This window comes from Astyanax mexicanus, unplaced genomic scaffold (genome assembly GCF_023375975.1).
Source record: "Astyanax mexicanus isolate ESR-SI-001 unplaced genomic scaffold, AstMex3_surface scaffold_31, whole genome shotgun sequence".
NCBI classification, from domain to species: Eukaryota; Metazoa; Chordata; class Actinopteri; order Characiformes; family Acestrorhamphidae; genus Astyanax; species Astyanax mexicanus.
In genome coordinates, this window is record NW_026040041.1 from 753556 (window position 1) to 774530 (window position 20975).

The window sequence follows — 20975 nt, forward strand, 5'->3', positions numbered from 1 at the left end:
CAGAGGTGACTCACTTCAGCAGTAGCACAGGGAGAACTATGCACAGTTTCAGGTTTCTGGGACTTCACATCACTGACAAGCTCACTCACCATGCATTCCCTAATGAAAAAGGCACAAGAACACACACACCTTCTGTGAAGATTGAGAAGGGGCCAGTATTACCTGTTGCATGTTGCAGAGATTCAGCTGCACACAGCTTCCTCGTTAGTATAGTGGACAGTATCTCCGCCTGTCACGCGGAAGACCGGGGTTCGATTCCCCGACGGGGAGAGAATATGTTTTTTCTGAACCTACGGCCGAAAAACCTGAAAAGGTTTTGGATCAGCAAGGTGCGACGCGCTAAAGGCAATGCGTTGGCCGGGAATTGAACCCGGGTCAACTGCTTGGAAGGCAGCTATGCTCACCACTATACCACCAACGCCACAAAAAAGCACACCATTGTTTTGCTGAAAGACCCTCAGTGTAAATTTTCCCCTGGGAAAGATGACCAAACTCTGTCATTTCCACTGCGGGACACATGCACGCTTGGTGGAAAATTGTGGTTTCTGTAGTGTAGTGGTCATCACGTTCGCCTTACACGCGAAAGGTCCCTGGTTCGAAACCAGGCAGAAACATGCCTTTAGTTCTTGTCTTTTGTCTGACACTATGGGCAAGCCTGTCATCACACCTCATTAGTAGATGGGAACAATCTATATTTTGTGTTAGGCCTTATTAAGACAATTGCGAGCACAGGAAGCAATCATGCCATCCCCGTGCTGTTGTTGTGCCTTCTGCGCTTGCCTTCGGATGTGGAAAAAAACAGAATAAAACAATTACACCTGGTGGACATTCATCCGTCATGCCTGAAGGGTTCCGCTATCAACTGTGGGCCGGTTAGCTCAGTTGGTTAGAGCATGGTGCTAATAACGCCAAGGTCGCGGGTTCGATCCCCGTACGGGCCAAAAGTTCTTCTCTTTGTTTTGCTATATCATGCTTTCAGACGGTCATCTGTCAAGCAGAGGCAAATGGTGAATCAGGTAAATAACGTACACTGAAGTTATATACTCAAACTTATAGTTTTTAAAGCTGTTCTCAGTGGCATTCACACAGTCCAAACCTTCGTTGGAGAATGCGGGCATCGATCCCGCTACCTCTCGCATGCTAAGCGAGCGCTCTACCATTTGAGCTAATTCCCCTTGAAGAAACAGGAGCTGTTAGCCTCTCATGACAACAGCATAACATTTAGAAGGCTGAAGCATGTTGATCAGAGGTGACTCACTTCAGCAGTAGCACAGGGAGAACTATGCACAGTTTCAGGTTTCTGGGACTTCACATCACTGACAAGCTCACTCACCATGCATTCCCTAATGAAAAAGGTACAAGAACACACACACCTTCTGTGAAGATTGAGAAGGGGGCAGTATTACCATTTGCATGTTGCAGAGATTCAGCTGCACACAGCTTCCTCGTTAGTATAGTGGACAGTATCTCCGCCTGTCACGCGGAAGACCGGGGTTCGATTTCCCGACGGGGAGAGAATATGTTTTTTCTGAACCTACGGCCGAAAAACCTGAAACGGTTTTGGAGCAGCAAGGTGCGACGCGCTAAAGGCAATGCGTTGGCCGGGAATCGAACCCGGGTCAACTGCTTGGAAGGCAGCTATGCTCACCACTATACCACCAACGCCACAAACAAGCACACCATTGTTTTGCTGAAAGACCCTCAGTGCAAATTTTCCCCTGGGAAAGATGACCAAACTCTGTCATTTCCACTGCGGGACACATGCACGCTTGGTGGAAAATTGTGGTTTCTGTAGTGTAGTGGTCATCACGTTCGCCTTACACGCGAAAGGTCCCTGGTTCGAAACCAGGCAGAAACATGCCTTTAGTTCTTGTCTTTTGTCTGACACTATGGGCAAGCCTGTCATCACACCTCATTAGTAGATGGGAACAATCTATATTTTGTGTTAGGCCTTATTAAGACAATTGCGAGCACAGGAAGCAATCATGCCATCCCCGTGCTGTTGTTGTGCCTTCTGCGCTCGGCTTCGGATGTGGAAAAAAAACAGAATAAAACAATTACACCTGGTGGACATTCATCCGTCATGCCTGAAGGGTTCCGCTATCAACTGTGGGCCGGTTAGCTCAGTTGGTTAGAGCGTGGTGCTAATAACGCCAAGGTCGCGGGTTCGATTCCCGTACGGGCCAAAAGTTCTTCTCTTTGTTTTGCTATATCATGCTTTCAGACGGTCATCTGTCAAGCAGAGGCAAATGGTGAGTCAGGTAAATAACGTACACTGAAGTTATACACTCAAACTTACAGTTTTTAAAGCTGTTCTCAGTGGCATTCACACAGTCAAAACCTTCGTTGGAGAATGCGGGCATCGATCCCGCTACCTCTCGCATGCTAAGCGAGCGCTCTACCATTTGAGCTAATTCCCCTTGAAGAAACAGGAGCTGTTAGCCTCTCATGACAACAGCATAACATTTAGAAGGCTGAAGCATGTTGATCAGAGGTGACTCACTTCAGCAGTAGCACAGGGAGAACTATGCACAGTTTCAGGTTTCTGGGACTTCACATCACTGACAAGCTCACTCACCATGCATTCCCTAATGAAAAAGGTACAAGAACACACACACCTTCTGTGAAGATTGAGAAGGGGGCAGTATTACCATTTGCATGTTGCAGAGATTCAGCTGCACACAGCTTCCTCGTTAGTATAGTGGACAGTATCTCCGCCTGTCACGCGGAAGACCGGGGTTCGATTTCCCGACGGGGAGAGAATATGTTTTTTCTGAACCTACGGCCGAAAAACCTGAAACGGTTTTGGAGCAGCAAGGTGCGACGCGCTAAAGGCAATGCGTTGGCCGGGAATCGAACCCGGGTCAACTGCTTGGAAGGCAGCTATGCTCACCACTATACCACCAACGCCACAAACAAGCACACCATTGTTTTGCTGAAAGACCCTCAGTGCAAATTTTCCCCTGGGAAAGATGACCAAACTCTGTCATTTCCACTGCGGGACACATGCACGCTTGGTGGAAAATTGTGGTTTCTGTAGTGTAGTGGTCATCACGTTCGCCTTACACGCGAAAGGTCCCTGGTTCGAAACCAGGCAGAAACATGCCTTTAGTTCTTGTCTTTTGTCTGACACTATGGGCAAGCCTGTCATCACACCTCATTAGTAGATGGGAACAATCTATATTTTGTGTTAGGCCTTATTAAGACAATTGCGAGCACAGGAAGCAATCATGCCATCCCCGTGCTGTTGTTGTGCCTTCTGCGCTCGGCTTCGGATGTGGAAAAAAAACAGAATAAAACAATTACACCTGGTGGACATTCATCCGTCATGCCTGAAGGGTTCCGCTATCAACTGTGGGCCGGTTAGCTCAGTTGGTTAGAGCGTGGTGCTAATAACGCCAAGGTCGCGGGTTCGATCCCCGTACGGGCCAAAAGTTCTTCTCTTTGTTTTGCTATATCATGCTTTCAGACGGCCATCTTGTCAAGCAGAGGCAAATGGTGAATCAGGTAAATAACGTACACTGAAGTTATACACTCAAACTTATAGTTTTTAAAGCTGTTCTCAGTGGCATTCACACAGTCAAAACCTTCGTTGGAGAATGCGGGCATCGATCCCGCTACCTCTCGCATGCTAAGCGAGCGCTCTACCATTTGAGCTAATTCCCCTTGAAGAAACAGGAGCTGTTAGCCTCTCATGACAACAGCATAACATTTAGAAGGCTGAAGCATGTTGATCAGAGGTGACTCACTTCAGCAGTAGCACAGGGAGAACTATGCACAGTTTCAGGTTTCTGGGACTTCACATCACTGACAAGCTCACTCACCATGCATTCCCTAATGAAAAAGGCACAAGAACACACACACCTTCTGTGAAGATTGAGAAGGGGCCAGTATTACCTGTTGCATGTTGCAGAGATTCAGCTGCACACAGCTTCCTCGTTAGTATAGTGGACAGTATCTCCGCCTGTCACGCGGAAGACCGGGGTTCGATTCCCCGATGGGGAGAGAATATGTTTTTTCTGAACCTACGGCCGAAAAACCTGAAAAGGTTTTGGATCAGCAAGGTGCGACGCGCTAAAGGCAATGCGTTGGCCGGGAATCGAACCCGGGTCAACTGCTTGGAAGGCAGCTATGCTCACCACAATACCACCAACGCCACAAACAAGCACACCATTGTTTTGCTGAAAGACCCTCAGTGTAAATTTTCCCCTGGGAAAGATGACCAAACTCTGTCATTTCCACTGCGGGACACATGCACGCTTGGTGGAAAATTGTGGTTTCTGTAGTGTAGTGGTCATCACGTTCGCCTTACACGCGAAAGGTCCCGGGTTCGAAACCAGGCAGAAACATGCCTTTAGTTCTTGTCTTTTGTCTGACACTATGGGCAAGCCTGTCATCACACCTCATTAGTAGATGGGAACAATCTATATTTTGTGTTAGGCCTTATTAAGACAATTGCGAGCACAGGAAGCAATCATGCCATCCCCGTGCTGTTGCTGTGCCTTCTGCGCTTGCCTTCGGATGTGGAAAAAACAGAATAAAACAATTACACCTGGTGGACATTCATCCGTCATGCCTGAAGGGTTTCGCTATCAACTGTGGGCCGGTTAGCTCAGTTGGTTAGAGCGTGGTGCTAATAACGCCAAGGTCGCGGGTTCGATCCCCGTACGGGCCAAAAGTTCTTCTCTTTGTTTTGCTATATCATGCTTTCAGACGGTCATCTGTCAAGCAGAGGCAAATGGTGAATCAGGTAAATAAAGTACACTGAAGTTATACACTCAAACTTATAGTTTTTAAAGCTGTTCTCAGTGGCATTCACACAGTCCAAACCTTCGTTGGAGAATGCGGGCATCGATCCCGCTACCTCTCGCATGCTAAGCGAGCGCTCTACCATTTGAGCTAATTCCCCTTGAAGAAACAGGAGCTGTTAGCCTCTCATGACAACAGCATAACATTTAGAAGGCTGAAGCATGTTGATCAGAGGTGACTCACTTCAGCAGTAGCACAGGGAGAACTATGCACAGTTTCAGGTTTCTGGGACTTCACATCACTGACAAACTCACTCACCATGCATTCCCTAATGAAAAAGGCACAAGAACACACACACCTTCTGTGAAGATTGAGAAGGGGCCAGTATTACCTGTTGCATGTTGCAGAGATTCAGCTGCACACAGCTTCCTCGTTAGTATAGTGGACAGTATCTCCGCCTGTCACGCGGAAGACCGGGGTTCGATTCTCCGACGGGGAGAGAATATGTTTTTTCTGAACCTACGGCCGAAAAACCTGAAAAGGTTTTGGATCAGCAAAATGCGACGCGCTAAAGGCAATGCGTTGGCCGGGAATCGAACCCGGGTCAACTGCTTGGAAGGCAGCTATGCTCACCACTATACCACCAACGCCACAAACAAGCACACCATTGTTTTGCTGAAAGACCCTCAGTGTAAATTTTCCCCTGGGAAAGATGACCAAACTCTGTCATTTCCACTGCGGGACACATGCACGCTTGGTGGAAAATTGTGGTTTCTGTAGTGTAGTGGTCATCACGTTCGCCTTACACGCGAAAGGTCCCGGGTTCGAAACCAGGCAGAAACATGCCTTTAGTTCTTGTCTTTTGTCTGACACTATGGGCAAGCCTGTCATCACACCTCATTAGTAGATGGGAACAATCTATATTTTGTGTTAGGCCTTATTAAGACAATTGCGAGCACAGGAAGCAATCATGCCATCCCCGTGCTGTTGCTGTGCCTTCTGCGCTTGCCTTCGGATATGGAAAAAACAGAATAAAACAATTACACCTGGTGGACATTCATCCGTCATACCTGAAGGGTTCCGCTATCAACTGTGGGCCGGTTAGCTCAGTTGGTTAGAGCGTGGTGCTAATAACGCCAAGGTCGAGGGTTCGATCCCCATACGGGCCAAAAGTTCTTCTCTTTGTTTTGCTATATCATGCTTTCAGACGGTCATCTGTCAAGCAGAGGCAAATGGTGAATCAGGTAAATAACGTACACTGAAGTTATACACTCAAACTTATAGTTTTTAAAGCTGTTCTCAGTGGCATTCACACAGTCCAAACCTTCGTTGGAGAATGCGGGCATCGATCCCGCTACCTCTCGCATGCTAAGCGAGCGCTCTACCATTTGAGCTAATTCCCCTTGAAGAAACAGGAGCTGTTAGCCTCTCATGACAACAGCATAACATTTAGAAGGCTGAAGCATGTTGATCAGAGGTGACTCACTTCAGCAGTAGCACAGGGAGAACTATGCACAGTTTCAGGTTTCTGGGACTTCACATCACTGACAAGCTCACTCACCATGCATTCCCTAATGAAAAAGGCACAAGAACACACACACCTTCTGTGAAGCTGATGAAGGTGATGAAGCTTACAGCAGGCTTTCTTCGCTGAACCGCTGGATGTCCAAGTGGTGTGCAGAAAATCATGTGGGCTTTATAGATAACTGGCTACACTTTGAGGGCAAGCCTGGTCTTTTAGGTAGGGATGGTGTCCACCCCACGCGGGAGGGTGCTGCCTTACTTTCATGCAGCATAGCTCATAGTCTTTTAGTTAGTCGGCAGAGTAGTATTAGAAGCTGCTGACAATCCAGAGCCGGGACCAGGCCGCAGACAGAGAGGCTTAACCGACCGTCTGCGAGCTGCAAAGAGACGTTACCTAGATACCAATGTATTCAGACTGTGTCTGTCCCCCGAGTCAAACAAAAACATCAAAAAACTAAAACAGTAAATCTAAATAACTTAACTTATATTAAACAATCATATCCAGACTGTAGTACTAACATTTCAAGCCTAAAGATTGGTTTACTTAATATCAGATCTCTAAATTCAAAAGCAGTTCTAGTGAATGAAATGATAACTGATCAGAAATTCGATGTTCTGTGTCTGACAGAAACCTGGATTAGGCCAAATGAATATGTAGCATTAAATGAAGCCACCCCTGCAGGCTATAATTATATACACAATCCGAGATTGTCCGGTAGAGGAGGTGGGGTCTGCATACTTTTCCAAAGTACCTTAGTTAGCAATCAGAAACACTATGAAAATTTTACTTCTTTTGAGCTTCTTTACACCAGTATAATTAATCCAGTTACAAAAAAGAATGCATTTTCTTTAATAAACATCTACAGACCACCAGGGCCCTATTTAGAATTTTTAAAAGAATTTAGTGATTTTGTCACAGACTTAGCAGTAAGTAATGATAAAGTGATTATAGTTGGAGACTTCAACATTCATTTCGAAAAATTGGATGATCCATTAAAAAAGGCATTCACATCGATTTTAGACTCAGTTGGTATTATTCAAAATATAACAGGACCTACTCATTACTGTAATCATACTCTGGATTTAGTTTTGACCCTGGGTGTGAGCATAGATAACCCGAATATTCGTTCTCAAACCTCCGCAATTTCAGATCATTACCTTATTTCATTTAAATTACATCTCAGTCATAATATACGTACATCCCCTAGCTACTCTGTAAAACGTTCAATTACGCCTTTTACAGCCCAACAATTTACAGATAAGCTTCCAGACTTATCAACTCTAATGTACTCTCCTGTAGACCCAGTAGAACTAGACAAACTAACCGAAGGTTTAGAAAATACCTTTCGCTCTACCTTAGATGTTGTAGCACCCCTTAAACACAAAATAGAGAGACAGAAAAAGCTCGCACCGTGGTACAATGATCAAACTCGTACCTTAAAGCAGTTAGTACGAAATTTAGAGCGTAAATATCGATCAACTAAACTGGAAGTGTTTCACTCTGCGTGGAAAGACAGTCTTGTTAAATATAGAAAAGAACTTAATAAAGCCCGCTCAGCATATCTGGCCTCACAGATCGAGATAAATAAAAATAATCCTAGAGTTCTCTTTAGTGTTATTTCCAAATTAACTAAAAACCAGGCAGGTACTGAACCTCAGATTCCAGCCATTTACACCAGCAACGATTTTATGGACTTCTTCAATAGTAAAATTGAAAACATTCGGGATAAAATTAAACAGATAAATATTACATCCTCTCTGTCATCTGGTCTGGCTGATCTAGAACAAAACTCTGTTACTGAAGTTAGGTTGGAAGTCTTTAACCCACTTCCACAGCTAGAACTAGAGAAAATTATCTCCTCTTCAAACAGCACAACCTGCACACTTGATGCTGTTCCCACAAAATTACTAAAACAGGTACTGCCAGATATAATTAAACCTCTGTTAATGATAGTAAACTCATCGCTCGCCCTGGGCCATGTACCCAAAGCCTTTAAAACAGCTGTAATTAAACCTCTGATCAAGAAACCAAATCTTGATCCTAGTGTACTGTCTAACTATAGACCTATTTCAAACTTACCGTTTATTTCTAAGATTTTAGAAAAAGCTGTAGCCCAACAACTTTGCTCTTACCTGCAAAGAAACCAGATCTATGAAAAATTTCAATCTGGATTTAGGCCTTATCATAGCACTGAGACAGCTTTAGTTAGAATAACAAACGATCTACTTATAGCCGCCGACCAAGGCTGTGTTTCCTTACTCGTACTTCTCGATCTGAGCGCAGCCTTTGATACAATAGATCATACTATCCTTTTAGAAAGACTAGAGAACATGGTCGGTGTAACCGGAACTGCCTTAGCATGGTTTAAATCGTACTTAACCGATCGCTATCAGTTTGTGAGGATAAATGATATGTCTTCCAGTTATACCAAGGTAAGATATGGAATTCCACAAGGCTCTATATTAGGACCGTTATTATTTACATTATATATGCTCCCACTGGGCAAAGATATTAGAAAACACAATGTGAATTTTCATTGTTATGCGGATGACACGCAGCTCTTCATATCAGCCAAACCTGATGACAGAGTGAGATTAAAGAAAATCGAGGATTGTGTAGAAGATGTAAAATCATGGATGTCGCACAACTTCCTCCTATTAAATAGTGATAAAACAGAAGTTCTCCTATTAGGCCCCAAAGCTGCTAGAAATAAATTATCAGACTTAATGCTAAATCTGGCTGACTTCTCAGCCACCCCTGGTTCAGCAGCTAAAAACCTTGGAGTTATCATAGATTCAGATCTAGCATTCGATAAACACATATCTAATGTTACTAGAACAGCTTTTCTACACCTCCGTAACATCGCCAAGCTAAGAAATGCCCTATCACTGCATGACGCAGAAAAATTAGTACATGCCTTTATTACCTCAAGGCTAGATTATTGTAATGCGCTACTGTCTGGATGTTCCGGCAGTAACTTAAATAAACTTCAGCTAGTTCAAAATGCTGCAGCCAGGGTCCTTACTAAAACTAGAAAATTTGACCATATTAGTCCAGTACTATCAGCACTGCACTGGCTTCCAGTCAAATTCCGCATAGACTATAAAATTCTCCTGTTAACGTATAAAGCCCTACACGGACTCGCTCCTGAGTATTTACAAGACCTCATCTCCTGTTATGAACCACCGCGATTACTCAGATCTCAGGGTGCTGGTTTATTAGTAGTGCCTAAAATTCAGAGGAGCTCTGCAGGAGGAAGAGCTTTCTCTTATAAAGCGCCTCAACTCTGGAATATTCTCCCCGAATATGTTCGGGACTCAGACACAGTCTCAATCTTTAAGTCTAGACTGAAAACTTACTTGTTTAGTTTAGCTTTTGGTAATTAATGTTTTTCCCTTTAGATAAGGCTGCAGATTCAGGGGTTCATGGACAGAGGAAATTGTGGTAAACTGAGATGCTGGTGCTGTTGTTCTCCCACTGCACACGGTCACTCAGGTTTGTGGACGGTGGAGTGGGTGGATGCTGGTGTTTCAGGGTGCCTCCATGTCTATGTTACCTTCTGGCTCTCTGCCTTTAGTTAGGCTGTTTTATTCAGTTCTGCCGGAGTCATTTGCCACACTCTGATAATGTTTTAATATTCTCAGTTTTGCATAAATCCAGTCAAAACTAATTCCATCTCTCTGCTCCTCCGAGTTACTGACTGCCCACCTGTCTGACCCGATACCGATGTTGGACCCTCAGGCTCTCGTGTCTCCTGTCCCGCCAGACTGATGGAAGTTTCTGAAGTCAGCTCTTCTCCACCACCACCACAGATCAGCTGCTCATCGACCATCTTACTCTCCACTACAGATTACATCCAAGCCATTAGTGGCGCTATTACACTCCTGAGTACATAAAACCTATATGGATGTATAAAAGACTTTTTAAATTTTAATTTAAAAGCCGTTTGACCAGTGGTAGGATGGTCCCCCCTTTAATGTGAGTCTTGGTCCTCCCAAGGTTTCTTCCTCCTCCCGCAGCTCTGAGGGAGTTTTTCCTTGCCTCCGCACTCACTGGGGGTTCTGTATTCTGTATTTTCTATGTGTAATGTTTTGCCTGATTCTTTGTCCTGTAATCATGTTTCTGTAAAGCTGCTTTGTGCCAACACCTGTTGTAAAAAGCGCTATACAAATAAATTTGATTTGATTTGATTTGATTGAGAAGGGGCCAGTATTTCCTGTTGCATGTTGCAGAGATTCAGCTGCACACAGCTTCCTCGTTAGTATAGTGGACAGTATCTCCGCCTGTCATGCGGAAGACCGGGGTTCGATCCCCCGACGGGGAGAGAATATGTTTTTTCTGAACCTACGGCCGAAAAACCTGAAAAGGTTTTGGATCAGCAAGGTGCGACGTGCTAAAGGCAATGCGTTGGCCGGGAATCGAACCCGGGTCAACTGCTTGGAAGGCAGCTATGCTCACCACTATACCACCAACGCCACAAACAAGCACACCATTGTTTTGCTGAAAGACCCTCAGTGCAAATTTTCCCCTGGGAAAGATGACCAAACTCTGTCATTTCCACTGCGGGACACATGCACGCTTGGTGGAAAATTGTGGTTTCTGTAGTGTAGTGGTCATCACGTTCGCCTTACACGTGAAAGGTCCCTGGTTCGAAACCAGGCAGAAACATGCCTTTAGTTCTTGTCTTTTGTCTGACACTATGGGCAAGCCTGTCATCACACCTCATTAGTAGATGGGAACAATCTATATTTTGTGTTAGGCCTTATTAAGACAATTGCGAGCACAGGAAGCAATCATGCCATCCCCGTGCTGTTGTGCCTTCTGCGCTTGGCTTCGGATGTGGAAAAAAACAGAATAAAACAATTACACCTGGTGGACATTCATCCGTCATGCCTGAAGGGTTCTGCTATCAACTGTGGGCCGGTTAGCTCAGTTGGTTAGAGCGTGGTGCTAATAACGCCAAGGTGGCGGGTTCGATCCCCGTACGGGCCAAAAATTCTTCTCTTTGTTTTGCTATATCATGCTTTCAGACGGTCATCTGTCAAGCAGAGGCAAATGGTGAATCAGGTAAATAACGTACACTGAAGTTATACACTCAAACTTAGTTTTTAAAGCTGTTCTCAGTGGCATTCACACAGTCAAAACCTTCGTTGGAGAATGCGGGCATCGATCCCGCTACCTCTCGCATGCTAAGCGAGCGCTCTACCATTTGAGCTAATTCCCCTTGAAGAAACAGGAGCTGTTAGCCTCTCATGACAACAGCATAACATTTAGAAGGCTGAAGCATGTTGATCAGAGGTGACTCACTTCAGCAGTAGCACAGGGAGAACTATGCACAGTTTCAGGTTTCTGGGACTTCACATCACTGACAAGCTCACTCACCATGCATTCCCTAATGAAAAAGGCACAAGAACACACACACCTTCTGTGAAGATTGAGAAGGGGCCAGTATTACCTGTTGCATGTTGCAGAGATTCAGCTGCACACAGCTTCCTCGTTAGTATAGTGGACAGTATCTCCGCCTGTCACGCGGAAGACCGGGGTTCGATTCCCCGACGGGGAGAGAATATGTTTTTTCTGAACCTACGGCCGAAAAACCTGAAAAGGTTTTGGATCAGCAAGGTGCGACGCGCTAAAGGCAATGCGTTGGCCGGGAATTGAACCCGGGTCAACTGCTTGGAAGGCAGCTATGCTCACCACTATACCACCAACGCCACAAAAAAGCACACCATTGTTTTGCTGAAAGACCCTCAGTGTAAATTTTCCCCTGGGAAAGATGACCAAACTCTGTCATTTCCACTGCGGGACACATGCACGCTTGGTGGAAAATTGTGGTTTCTGTAGTGTAGTGGTCATCACGTTCGCCTTACACGCGAAAGGTCCCTGGTTCGAAACCAGGCAAAAACATGCCTTTAGTTCTTGTCTTTTGTCTGACACTATGGGCAAGCCTGTCATCACACCTCATTAGTAGATGGGAACAATCTATATTTTGTGTTAGGCCTTATTAAGACAATTGCGAGCACAGGAAGCAATCATGCCATCCCCGTGCTGTTGTTGTGCCTTCTGCGCTTGCCTTCGGATGTGGAAAAAAACAGAATAAAACAATTACACCTGGTGGACATTCATCCGTCATGCCTGAAGGGTTCCGCTATCAACTGTGGGCCGGTTAGCTCAGTTGGTTAGAGCGTGGTGCTAATAACGCCAAGGTCGCGGGTTCGATCCCCGTACGGGCCAAAAGTTCTTCTCTTTGTTTTGCTATATCATGCTTTCAGACGGTCATCTGTCAAGCAGATGCAAATGGTGAATCAGGTAAATAACGTACACTGAAGTTATATACTCAAACTTATAGTTTTTAAAGCTGTTCTCAGTGGCATTCACACAGTCCAAACCTTCGTTGGAGAATGCGGGCATCGATCCCGCTACCTCTCGCATGCTAAGCGAGCGCTCTACCATTTGAGCTAATTCCCCTTGAAGAAACAGGAGCTGTTAGCCTCTCATGACAACAGCATAACATTTAGAAGGCTGAAGCATGTTGATCAGAGGTGACTCACTTCAGCAGTAGCACAGGGAGAACTATGCACAGTTTCAGGTTTCTGGGACTTCACATCACTGACAAGCTCACTCACCATGCATTCCCTAATGAAAAAGGCACAAGAACACACACACCTTCTGTGAAGATTGAGAAGGGGCCAGTATTACCTGTTGCATGTTGCAGAGATTCAGCTGCACACAGCTTCCTCGTTAGTATAGTGGACAGTATCTCCGCCTGTCACGCGGAAGACCGGGGTTCGATCCCCCGACGGGGAGAGAATATGTTTTTTCTGAACCTACGGCCGAAAAACCTGAAAAGGTTTTGGATCAGCAAGGTGCGACGTGCTAAAGGCAATGCGTTGGCCGGGAATCGAACCCGGGTCAACTGCTTGGAAGGCAGCTATGCTCACCACTATACCACCAACGCCACAAACAAGCACACCATTGTTTTGCTGAAAGACCCTCAGTGCAAATTTTCCCCTGGGAAAGATGACCAAACTCTGTCATTTCCACTGCGGGACACATGCACGCTTGGTGGAAAATTGTGGTTTCTGTAGTGTAGTGGTCATCACGTTCGCCTTACACGTGAAAGGTCCCTGGTTCGAAACCAGGCAGAAACATGCCTTTAGTTCTTGTCTTTTGTCTGACACTATGGGCAAGCCTGTCATCACACCTCATTAGTAGATGGGAACAATCTATATTTTGTGTTAGGCCTTATTAAGACAATTGCGAGCACAGGAAGCAATCATGCCATCCCCGTGCTGTTGTTGTGCCTTCTGCGCTTGGCTTCGGATGTGGAAAAAAACAGAATAAAACAATTACACCTGGTGGACATTCATCCGTCATGCCTGAAGGGTTCCGCTTTCAACTGTGGGCCGGTTAGCTCAGTTGGTTAGAGCGTGGTGCTAATAACGCCAAGGTGGCGGGTTCGATCCCCGTACGGGCCAAAAATTCTTCTCTTTGTTTTGCTATATCATGCTTTCAGACGGTCATCTGTCAAGCAGAGGCAAATGGTGAATCAGGTAAATAACGTACACTGAAGTTATACACTCAAACTTAGTTTTTAAAGCTGTTCTCAGTGGCATTCACACAGTCAAAACCTTCGTTGGAGAATGCGGGCATCGATCCCGCTACCTCTCTAAGCGAGCGCTCTACCATTTGAGCTAATTCCCCTTGAAGAAACAGGAGCTGTTATCCTCTCATGACAACAGCATAACATTTAGAAGGCTGAAGCATGTTGATCAGAGGTGACTCACTTCAGCAGTATCACATGGAGAACTATGCACAGTTTCAGGTTTCTGGGACTTCACATCACTGACAAGCTCACTCACCATGCATTCCCTAATGAAAAAGGCACAAGAACACACACACCTTCTGTGAAGATTGAGAAGGGGCCAGTATTACCTGTTGCATGTTGCAGAGATTCAGCTGCACACAGCTTCCTCGTTAGTATAGTGGACAGTATCTCCGCCTGTCACGCGGAAGACCGGGGTTCGATTCCCCGACGGGGAGAGAATATGTTTTTTCTGAACCTACGGCCGAAAAACCTGAAAAGGTTTTGGATCAGCAAGGTGCGACGCGCTAAAGGCAATGCGTTGGCCGGGAATCGAACCCGGGTCAACTGCTTGGAAGGCAGCTATGCTCACCACTATACCACCAACGCCACAAACAAGCACACCATTGTTTTGCTGAAAGACCCTCAGTGTAAATTTTCCCCTGGGAAAGATGACCAAACTCTGTCATTTCCACTGCGGGACACATGCACGCTTGGTGGAAAATTGTGGTTTCTGTAGTGTAGTGGTCATCACGTTCGCCTTACACGCGAAAGGTCCCGGGTTCGAAACCAAGCAGAAACATGCCTTTAGTTCTTGTCTTTTGTCTGACACTATGGGCAAGCCTGTCATCACACCTCATTAGTAGATGGGAACAATCTATATTTTGTGTTAGGCCTTATTAAGACAATTGCGAGCACAGGAAGCAATCATGCCATCCCCGTGCTGTTGTTGTGCCTTCTGCGCTTGCCTTCGGATGTGGAAAAAAACAGAATAAAACAATTACACCTGGTGGACATTCATCCGTCATGCCTGAAGGGTTCCGCTTTCAACTGTGGGCCGGTTAGCTCAGTTGGTTAGAGCGTGGTGCTAATAACGCCAAGGTCGCGGGTTCGATCCCCGTACTGGCCAAAAATTCTTCACTTTGTTTTGCTATATCATGCTTTCAGACGGTCATCTGTCAAGCAGAGGCAAATGGTGAGTCAGGTAAATAACGTACACTGAAGTTATACACTCAAACTTATAGTTTTTAAAGCTGTTCTCAGTGGCATTCACACAGTCAAAACCTTCGTTGGAGAATGCGGGCATCGATCCCGCTACCTCTCGCATGCTAAGCGAGCGCTCTACCATTTGAGCTAATTCCCCTTGAAGAAACAGGAGCTGTTAGCCTCTCATGACAACAGCATAACATTTAGAAGGCTGAAGCATGTTGATCAGAGGTGACTCACTTCAGCAGTAGCACAGGGAGAACTATGCACAGTTTCAGGTTTCTGGGACTTCACATCACTGACAAGCTCACTCACCATGCATTCCCTAATGAAAAAGGCACAAGAACACACACACCTTCTGTGAAGATTGAGAAGGGGCCAGTATTACCTGTTGCATGTTGCAGAGATTCAGCTGCACACAGCTTCCTCGTTAGTATAGTGGACAGTATCTCCGCCTGTCACGCGGAAGACCGGGGTTCGATTCCCCGACGGGGAGAGAATATGTTTTTTCTGAACCTACGGCCGAAAAACCTGAAACGGTTTTGGAGCAGCAAGGTGCGACGCGCTAAAGGAAATGCGTTGGCCGGGAATCGAACCCGGGTCAACTGCTTGGAAGGCAGCTATGCTCACCACTATACCACCAACGCCACAAACAAGCACACCATTGTTTTGCTGAAAGACCCTCAGTGTAAATTTTCCCCTGGGAAAGATGACCAAACTCTGTCATTTCCACTGCGGGACACATGCACGCTTGGTGGAAAATTGTGGTTTCTGTAGTGTAGTGGTCATCATGTTCGCCTTCCACGCGAAAGGTCCCTGGTTCGAAACCAGGCAGAAACATGCCTTTAGTTCTTGTCTTTTGTCTGACACTATGGGCAAGCCTGTCATCACACCTCATTAGTAGATGGGAACAATCTATATTTTGTGTTAGGCCTTATTAAGACAATTGCGAGCACAGGAAGCAATCATGCCATCCCCGTGCTGTTGTTGTGCCTTCTGCGCTTGGCGTCGGATGTGGAAAAAAACAGAATAAAACAATTACACCTGGTGGACATTCATCCGTCATGCCTGAAGGGTTCCGCTTTCAACTGTGGGCCGGTTAGCTCAGTTGGTTAGAGCGTGGTGCTAATAACGCCAAGGTCGCGCGTTCGATCCCCGTACGGGCCAAAAGTTCTTCTCTTTGTTTTGCTATATCATGCTTTCAGACGGTCATCTGTCAAGCAGAGGCAAATGGTGAATCAGGTAAATAACGTACACTGAAGTTATACACTCAAACTTATAGTTTTTAAAGCTGTTCTCAGTGGCATTCACACAGTCAAAACCTTCGTTGGAGAATGCGGGCATCGATCCCGCTACCTCTCGCATGCTAAGCGAGCGCTCTACCATTTGAGCTAATTCCCCTTGAAGAAACAGGAGCTGTTAGCCTCTCATGACAACAGCATAACATTTAGAAGGCTGAAGCATGTTGATCAGAGGTGACTCACTTCAGCAGTAGCACAGGGAGAACTATGCACAGTTTCAGGTTTCTGGGACTTCACATCACTGACAAGCTCACTCACCATGCATTCCCTAATGAAAAAGGCACAAGAACACACACACCTTCTGTGAAGATTGAGAAGGGGCCAGTATTACCTGTTGCATGTTGCAGAGCTTCAGCTGCACACAGCTTCCTCGTTAGTATAGTGGACAGTATCTCCGCCTGTCACGCGGAAGACCGGGGTTCGATTCCCCGATGGGGAGAGAATATGTTTTTTCTGAACCTACGGCCGAAAAACCTGAAACGGTTTTGGAGCAGCAAGGTGCGACGCGCTAAAGGCAATGCGTTGGCCGGGAATCGAACCCGGGTCAACTGCTTGGAAGGCAGCTATGCTCACCACTATACCACCAACGCCACAAACAAGCACACCATTGTTTTGCTGAAAGACCCTCAGTGCAAATTTTCCCCTGGGAAAGATGACCAAACTCTGTCATTTCCACTGCGGGACACATGCACGCTTGGTGGAAAATTGTGGTTTCTGTAGTGTAGTGGTCATCACGTTCGCCTTACACGCGAAAGGTCCCTGGTTCGAAACCAGGCAGAAACATGCCTTTAGTTCTTGTCTTTTGTCTGACACTATGGGCAAGCCTGTCATCACACCTCATTAGTAGATGGGAACAATCTATATTTTGTGTTAGGCCTTATTAAGACAATTGCGAGCACAGGAAGCAATCATGCCATCCCCGTGCTGTTGTTGTGCCTTCTGCGCTTGCCTTCGGATGTGGAAAAAAACAGAATAAAACAATTACACCTGGTGGACATTCATCCGTCATGCCTGAAGGCTTCCGCTATCAACAGTGGGCCGGTTAGCTCAGTTGGTTAGAGCGTGGTGCTAATAACGCCAAGGTCGCGGGTTCGATCCCCGTACGGGCCAAAAGTTCTTCTCTTTGTTTTGCTATATCATGCTTTCAGACGGTCATCTGTCAAGCAGAGGCAAATGGTGAATCAGGTAAATAACGTACACTGAAGTTATACACTCAAACTTATAGTTTTTAAAGCTGTTCTCAGTGGCATTCACACAGTCAAAACCTTCGTTGGAGAATGCGGGCATCGATCCCGCTACCTCTCGCATGCTAAGCGAGCGCTCTACCATTTGAGCTAATTCCCCTTGAAGAAACAGGAGCTGTTAGCCTCTCATGACAACAGCATAACATTTAGAAGGCTGAAGCATGTTGATCAGAGGTGACTCACTTCAGCAGTAGCACAGGGAGAACTATGCACAGTTTCAGGTTTCTGGGACTTCACATCACTGACAAGCTCACTCACCATGCATTCCCTAATGAAAAAGGCACAAGAACACACACACCTTCTGTGAAGATTGAGAAGGGGCCAGTATTACCTGTTGCATGTTGCAGAGATTCAGCTGCACACAGCTTCCTCGTTAGTATAGTGGACAGTATCTCCGCCTGTCACGCGGAAGACCGGGGTTCGATTCCCCGACGGGGAGAGAATATGTTTTTTCTGAACCTAGGGCCGAAAAACCTGAAACGGTTTTGGAGCAGCAAGGTGCGACGCGCTAAAGGCAATGCGTTGGCCGGGAATCGAACCCGGGTCAACTGCTTGGAAGGCAGCTATGCTCACCACTATACCACCAACGCCACAAACAAGGACACCATTGTTTTGCTGAAAGACCCTCAGTGCAAATTTTCCCTTGGGAAAGATGACCAAACTCTGTCATTTCCACTGCGGGACACATGCACGCTTGGTGGAAAATTGTGGTTTCTGTAGTGTAGTGGTCATTACGTTCGCCTTACACGCGAAAGGTCCCTGGCTCGAAACCAGGCAGAAACATGCCTTTAGTTCTTGTCTTTTGTCTGACACTATGGGCAAGCCTGTCATCACACCTCATTAGTAGATGGGAACAATCTATATTTTGTGTTAGGCCTTATTAAGACAATTGCGAGCACAGGAAGCAATCATGCCATCCCCGTGCTGTTGTTGTGCCTTCTGCGCTTGGCTTCGGATGTGGAAAAAAACAGAATAAAACAATTACACCTGGTGGACATTCATCCGTCATGCCTGAAGGGTTCTGCTTTCAACTGTGGGCCGGTTAGCTCAGTTGGTTAGAGCGTGGTGCTAATAACGCCAAGGTCGCGGGTTCGATCCCCGTACGGGCAAAAAATTCTTCTCTTTGTTTTGCTATATCATGCTTTCAGACGGTCATCTGTCAAGCAGAGGCAAATGGTGAATCAGGTAAATGACGTACACTGAAGTTATACACTCAAACTTATAGTTTTTAAAGCTGTTCTCAGTGGCATTCACACAGTCAAAACCTTCGTTGGAGAATGCGGGCATCGATCCCGCTACCTCTCGCATGCTAAGCGAGCGCTCTACCATTTGAGCTAATTCCCCTTGAAGAGACAGGAGCTGTTAGCCTCTCATGACAACAGCATAACATTTAGAAGGCTGAAGCATGTTGATCAGAGGTGACTCACTTCAGCAGTAGCACAGGGAGAACTATGCACAGTTTCAGGTTTCTGGGACTTCACATCACTGACAAGCTCACTCACCATGCATTCCCTAATGAAAAAGGCACAAGAACACACACACCTTCTGTGAAGATTGAGAAGGGGCCAGTATTACCTGTTGCATGTTGCAGAGCTTCAGCTGCACACAGCTTCCTCGTTAGTATAGTGGACAGTATCTCCGCCTGTCACGCGGAAGACCGGGGTTCGATTCCCCGACGGGGAGAGAATATGTTTTTTCTGAACCTACGGCCGAAAAACCTGAAACGGTTTTGGATCAGCAAGGTGCGACGCGCTAAAGGCAATGCGTTGGCCGGGAATTGAACCCGGGTCAACTGCTTGGAAGGCAGCTATGCTCACCACTATACCACCAACGCCACAAAAAAGCACACCATTGTTTTGCTGAAAGACCCTCAGTGTAAATTTTCCCCTGGGAAAGATGACCAAACTCTGTCATTTCCACTGCGGGACACATGCACGCTTGGTGGAAAATTGTGGTTTCTGTAGTGTAGTGGTCATCACGTTCGCCTTACACGCGAAAGGTCCCTGGTTCGAAACCAGGCAGAAACATGCCTTTAGTTCTTGTCTTTTGTCTGACACTATGGGCAAGCCTGTCATCACACCTCATTAGTAGATGGGAACAATCTATATTTTGTGTTAGGCCTTATTAAGACAATTGCGAGCACAGGAAGCAATCATGCCATCCCCGTGCTGTTGTTGTGCCTTCTGCGCTTGCCTTCGGATGTGGAAAAAAACAGAATAAAACAATTACACCTGGTGGATATTCATCCGTCATGCCTGAAGGGTTCCCCTATCAACTTTGGGCCGGTTAGCTCAGTTGGTTAGAGCGTGGTGCTAATAACGCCAAGGTCGCGGGTTCGATCCCCGTACGGGCCAAAAGTTCTTCTCTTTGTTTTGCTATATCATGCTTTCAGACGGTCATCTGTCAAGCAGAGGCAAATGGTGAATCAGGTAAATAACGTACACTGAAGTTATATACTCAAACTTATAGTTTTTAAAGCTGTTCTCAGTGGCATTCACACAGTCAAAACCTTCGTTGGAGAATGCGGGCATCGATCCCGCTACCTCTCGCATGCTAAGCGAGCGCTCTACCATTTGAGCTAATTCCCCTTGAAGAAACAGGAGCTGTTAGCCTCTCATGACAACAGCATAACATTTAGAAGGCTGAAGCATGTTGATCAGAGGTGACTCACTTCAGCAGTAGCACAGGGAGAACTATGCACAGTTTCAGGTTTCTGGGACTTCACATCACTGACAAGCTCACTCACCATGCATTCCCTAATGAAAAAGGCACAAGAACACACACACCTTCTGTGAAGATTGAGAAGGGGCCAGTATTACCTGTTGCATGTTGCAGAGATTCAGCTGCACACAGCTTCCTCGTTAGTATAGTGGACAGTATCTCCGCCTGTCACGCGGAAGACTGGGGTTCGATTCCCCGACGGGGAGAGAATATGTTTTTTCTGAACCTACGGCCGAAAAACCTGAAAAGGTTTTGGATCAGCAAGGTGCGACGTGCTAAAGGCAATGCGTTGGCCGGGAATCGAACCCGGGTCAACTGCTTGGAAGGCAGCTATGCTCACCACTATACCACCAACGCCACAAACAAGCACACCATTGTTTTGCTGAAAGACCCTCAGTGCAAATTTTCCCCTGGGAAAGATGACCAAACTCTGTCATTTCCACTGCGGGACACATGCACGCTTGGTGGAAAATTGTGGTTTCTGTAGTGTAGTGGTCATCACGTTCGCCTTACACGTGAAAGGTCCCTGGTTCGAAACCAGGCAGAAACATGCCTTTAGTTCTTGTCTTTTGTCTGACACTATGGGCAAGCCTGTCATCACACCTCATTAGTAGATGGGAACAATCTATATTTTGTGTTAGGCC

General features: G+C 46.1%; 41 non-coding genes across 41 annotated transcripts; 19 read left to right on the forward strand and 22 right to left on the reverse strand.

Annotated features, from left to right (window-relative positions):
- Positions 1–198: 198 nt before the first annotated feature.
- trnad-guc (transfer RNA aspartic acid (anticodon GUC)) lies at positions 199–270 on the forward strand. Its single transcript has one exon. It is a non-coding gene; the product is annotated as a tRNA-Asp (tRNA).
- Positions 271–541: 271 nt separating this feature from the next.
- trnav-uac (transfer RNA valine (anticodon UAC)) lies at positions 542–614 on the forward strand. The gene has a single exon. It is a non-coding gene; the product is annotated as a tRNA-Val (tRNA).
- Positions 615–1102: 488 nt separating this feature from the next.
- Positions 1103–1175, reverse strand: trnaa-agc (transfer RNA alanine (anticodon AGC)). Its single transcript has one exon. It is a non-coding gene; the product is annotated as a tRNA-Ala (tRNA).
- A 418-nt stretch (positions 1176–1593) lies between these two features.
- trnag-ucc (transfer RNA glycine (anticodon UCC)) lies at positions 1594–1665 on the reverse strand. Its single transcript has one exon. It is a non-coding gene; the product is annotated as a tRNA-Gly (tRNA).
- A 120-nt stretch (positions 1666–1785) lies between these two features.
- Positions 1786–1858, forward strand: trnav-uac (transfer RNA valine (anticodon UAC)). The gene has a single exon. It is a non-coding gene; the product is annotated as a tRNA-Val (tRNA).
- Positions 1859–2112: 254 nt separating this feature from the next.
- On the forward strand, positions 2113–2186 carry trnai-aau (transfer RNA isoleucine (anticodon AAU)). Its single transcript has one exon. It is a non-coding gene; the product is annotated as a tRNA-Ile (tRNA).
- Positions 2187–2347: 161 nt separating this feature from the next.
- trnaa-agc (transfer RNA alanine (anticodon AGC)) lies at positions 2348–2420 on the reverse strand. The gene has a single exon. It is a non-coding gene; the product is annotated as a tRNA-Ala (tRNA).
- Positions 2421–2838: 418 nt separating this feature from the next.
- trnag-ucc (transfer RNA glycine (anticodon UCC)) lies at positions 2839–2910 on the reverse strand. The gene has a single exon. It is a non-coding gene; the product is annotated as a tRNA-Gly (tRNA).
- Positions 2911–3030: 120 nt separating this feature from the next.
- Positions 3031–3103, forward strand: trnav-uac (transfer RNA valine (anticodon UAC)). The gene has a single exon. It is a non-coding gene; the product is annotated as a tRNA-Val (tRNA).
- Positions 3104–3357: 254 nt separating this feature from the next.
- trnai-aau (transfer RNA isoleucine (anticodon AAU)) lies at positions 3358–3431 on the forward strand. The gene has a single exon. It is a non-coding gene; the product is annotated as a tRNA-Ile (tRNA).
- Positions 3432–3593: 162 nt separating this feature from the next.
- On the reverse strand, positions 3594–3666 carry trnaa-agc (transfer RNA alanine (anticodon AGC)). Its single transcript has one exon. It is a non-coding gene; the product is annotated as a tRNA-Ala (tRNA).
- Positions 3667–4601: 935 nt separating this feature from the next.
- Positions 4602–4675, forward strand: trnai-aau (transfer RNA isoleucine (anticodon AAU)). Its single transcript has one exon. It is a non-coding gene; the product is annotated as a tRNA-Ile (tRNA).
- Positions 4676–4836: 161 nt separating this feature from the next.
- On the reverse strand, positions 4837–4909 carry trnaa-agc (transfer RNA alanine (anticodon AGC)). The gene has a single exon. It is a non-coding gene; the product is annotated as a tRNA-Ala (tRNA).
- Positions 4910–5327: 418 nt separating this feature from the next.
- On the reverse strand, positions 5328–5399 carry trnag-ucc (transfer RNA glycine (anticodon UCC)). The gene has a single exon. It is a non-coding gene; the product is annotated as a tRNA-Gly (tRNA).
- A 680-nt stretch (positions 5400–6079) lies between these two features.
- On the reverse strand, positions 6080–6152 carry trnaa-agc (transfer RNA alanine (anticodon AGC)). The gene has a single exon. It is a non-coding gene; the product is annotated as a tRNA-Ala (tRNA).
- Positions 6153–10677: 4525 nt separating this feature from the next.
- trnag-ucc (transfer RNA glycine (anticodon UCC)) lies at positions 10678–10749 on the reverse strand. Its single transcript has one exon. It is a non-coding gene; the product is annotated as a tRNA-Gly (tRNA).
- Positions 10750–11425: 676 nt separating this feature from the next.
- trnaa-agc (transfer RNA alanine (anticodon AGC)) lies at positions 11426–11498 on the reverse strand. Its single transcript has one exon. It is a non-coding gene; the product is annotated as a tRNA-Ala (tRNA).
- A 267-nt stretch (positions 11499–11765) lies between these two features.
- trnad-guc (transfer RNA aspartic acid (anticodon GUC)) lies at positions 11766–11837 on the forward strand. Its single transcript has one exon. It is a non-coding gene; the product is annotated as a tRNA-Asp (tRNA).
- A 597-nt stretch (positions 11838–12434) lies between these two features.
- trnai-aau (transfer RNA isoleucine (anticodon AAU)) lies at positions 12435–12508 on the forward strand. The gene has a single exon. It is a non-coding gene; the product is annotated as a tRNA-Ile (tRNA).
- A 161-nt stretch (positions 12509–12669) lies between these two features.
- On the reverse strand, positions 12670–12742 carry trnaa-agc (transfer RNA alanine (anticodon AGC)). Its single transcript has one exon. It is a non-coding gene; the product is annotated as a tRNA-Ala (tRNA).
- Positions 12743–13160: 418 nt separating this feature from the next.
- trnag-ucc (transfer RNA glycine (anticodon UCC)) lies at positions 13161–13232 on the reverse strand. The gene has a single exon. It is a non-coding gene; the product is annotated as a tRNA-Gly (tRNA).
- Positions 13233–14245: 1013 nt separating this feature from the next.
- On the forward strand, positions 14246–14317 carry trnad-guc (transfer RNA aspartic acid (anticodon GUC)). Its single transcript has one exon. It is a non-coding gene; the product is annotated as a tRNA-Asp (tRNA).
- Positions 14318–14396: 79 nt separating this feature from the next.
- Positions 14397–14468, reverse strand: trnag-ucc (transfer RNA glycine (anticodon UCC)). Its single transcript has one exon. It is a non-coding gene; the product is annotated as a tRNA-Gly (tRNA).
- Positions 14469–14914: 446 nt separating this feature from the next.
- Positions 14915–14988, forward strand: trnai-aau (transfer RNA isoleucine (anticodon AAU)). The gene has a single exon. It is a non-coding gene; the product is annotated as a tRNA-Ile (tRNA).
- A 161-nt stretch (positions 14989–15149) lies between these two features.
- On the reverse strand, positions 15150–15222 carry trnaa-agc (transfer RNA alanine (anticodon AGC)). The gene has a single exon. It is a non-coding gene; the product is annotated as a tRNA-Ala (tRNA).
- A 267-nt stretch (positions 15223–15489) lies between these two features.
- trnad-guc (transfer RNA aspartic acid (anticodon GUC)) lies at positions 15490–15561 on the forward strand. Its single transcript has one exon. It is a non-coding gene; the product is annotated as a tRNA-Asp (tRNA).
- Positions 15562–15640: 79 nt separating this feature from the next.
- Positions 15641–15712, reverse strand: trnag-ucc (transfer RNA glycine (anticodon UCC)). The gene has a single exon. It is a non-coding gene; the product is annotated as a tRNA-Gly (tRNA).
- A 120-nt stretch (positions 15713–15832) lies between these two features.
- trnag-ucc (transfer RNA glycine (anticodon UCC)) lies at positions 15833–15905 on the forward strand. The gene has a single exon. It is a non-coding gene; the product is annotated as a tRNA-Gly (tRNA).
- A 488-nt stretch (positions 15906–16393) lies between these two features.
- trnaa-agc (transfer RNA alanine (anticodon AGC)) lies at positions 16394–16466 on the reverse strand. The gene has a single exon. It is a non-coding gene; the product is annotated as a tRNA-Ala (tRNA).
- Positions 16467–16884: 418 nt separating this feature from the next.
- On the reverse strand, positions 16885–16956 carry trnag-ucc (transfer RNA glycine (anticodon UCC)). The gene has a single exon. It is a non-coding gene; the product is annotated as a tRNA-Gly (tRNA).
- Positions 16957–17076: 120 nt separating this feature from the next.
- Positions 17077–17149, forward strand: trnav-uac (transfer RNA valine (anticodon UAC)). Its single transcript has one exon. It is a non-coding gene; the product is annotated as a tRNA-Val (tRNA).
- Positions 17150–17402: 253 nt separating this feature from the next.
- Positions 17403–17476, forward strand: trnai-aau (transfer RNA isoleucine (anticodon AAU)). Its single transcript has one exon. It is a non-coding gene; the product is annotated as a tRNA-Ile (tRNA).
- Positions 17477–17637: 161 nt separating this feature from the next.
- trnaa-agc (transfer RNA alanine (anticodon AGC)) lies at positions 17638–17710 on the reverse strand. The gene has a single exon. It is a non-coding gene; the product is annotated as a tRNA-Ala (tRNA).
- Positions 17711–17977: 267 nt separating this feature from the next.
- trnad-guc (transfer RNA aspartic acid (anticodon GUC)) lies at positions 17978–18049 on the forward strand. The gene has a single exon. It is a non-coding gene; the product is annotated as a tRNA-Asp (tRNA).
- Positions 18050–18128: 79 nt separating this feature from the next.
- On the reverse strand, positions 18129–18200 carry trnag-ucc (transfer RNA glycine (anticodon UCC)). The gene has a single exon. It is a non-coding gene; the product is annotated as a tRNA-Gly (tRNA).
- A 681-nt stretch (positions 18201–18881) lies between these two features.
- trnaa-agc (transfer RNA alanine (anticodon AGC)) lies at positions 18882–18954 on the reverse strand. Its single transcript has one exon. It is a non-coding gene; the product is annotated as a tRNA-Ala (tRNA).
- Positions 18955–19221: 267 nt separating this feature from the next.
- On the forward strand, positions 19222–19293 carry trnad-guc (transfer RNA aspartic acid (anticodon GUC)). Its single transcript has one exon. It is a non-coding gene; the product is annotated as a tRNA-Asp (tRNA).
- A 271-nt stretch (positions 19294–19564) lies between these two features.
- On the forward strand, positions 19565–19637 carry trnav-uac (transfer RNA valine (anticodon UAC)). Its single transcript has one exon. It is a non-coding gene; the product is annotated as a tRNA-Val (tRNA).
- Positions 19638–19890: 253 nt separating this feature from the next.
- On the forward strand, positions 19891–19964 carry trnai-aau (transfer RNA isoleucine (anticodon AAU)). The gene has a single exon. It is a non-coding gene; the product is annotated as a tRNA-Ile (tRNA).
- Positions 19965–20125: 161 nt separating this feature from the next.
- trnaa-agc (transfer RNA alanine (anticodon AGC)) lies at positions 20126–20198 on the reverse strand. Its single transcript has one exon. It is a non-coding gene; the product is annotated as a tRNA-Ala (tRNA).
- A 418-nt stretch (positions 20199–20616) lies between these two features.
- On the reverse strand, positions 20617–20688 carry trnag-ucc (transfer RNA glycine (anticodon UCC)). The gene has a single exon. It is a non-coding gene; the product is annotated as a tRNA-Gly (tRNA).
- Between the last annotated feature and the right edge of the window lie 287 nt (positions 20689–20975).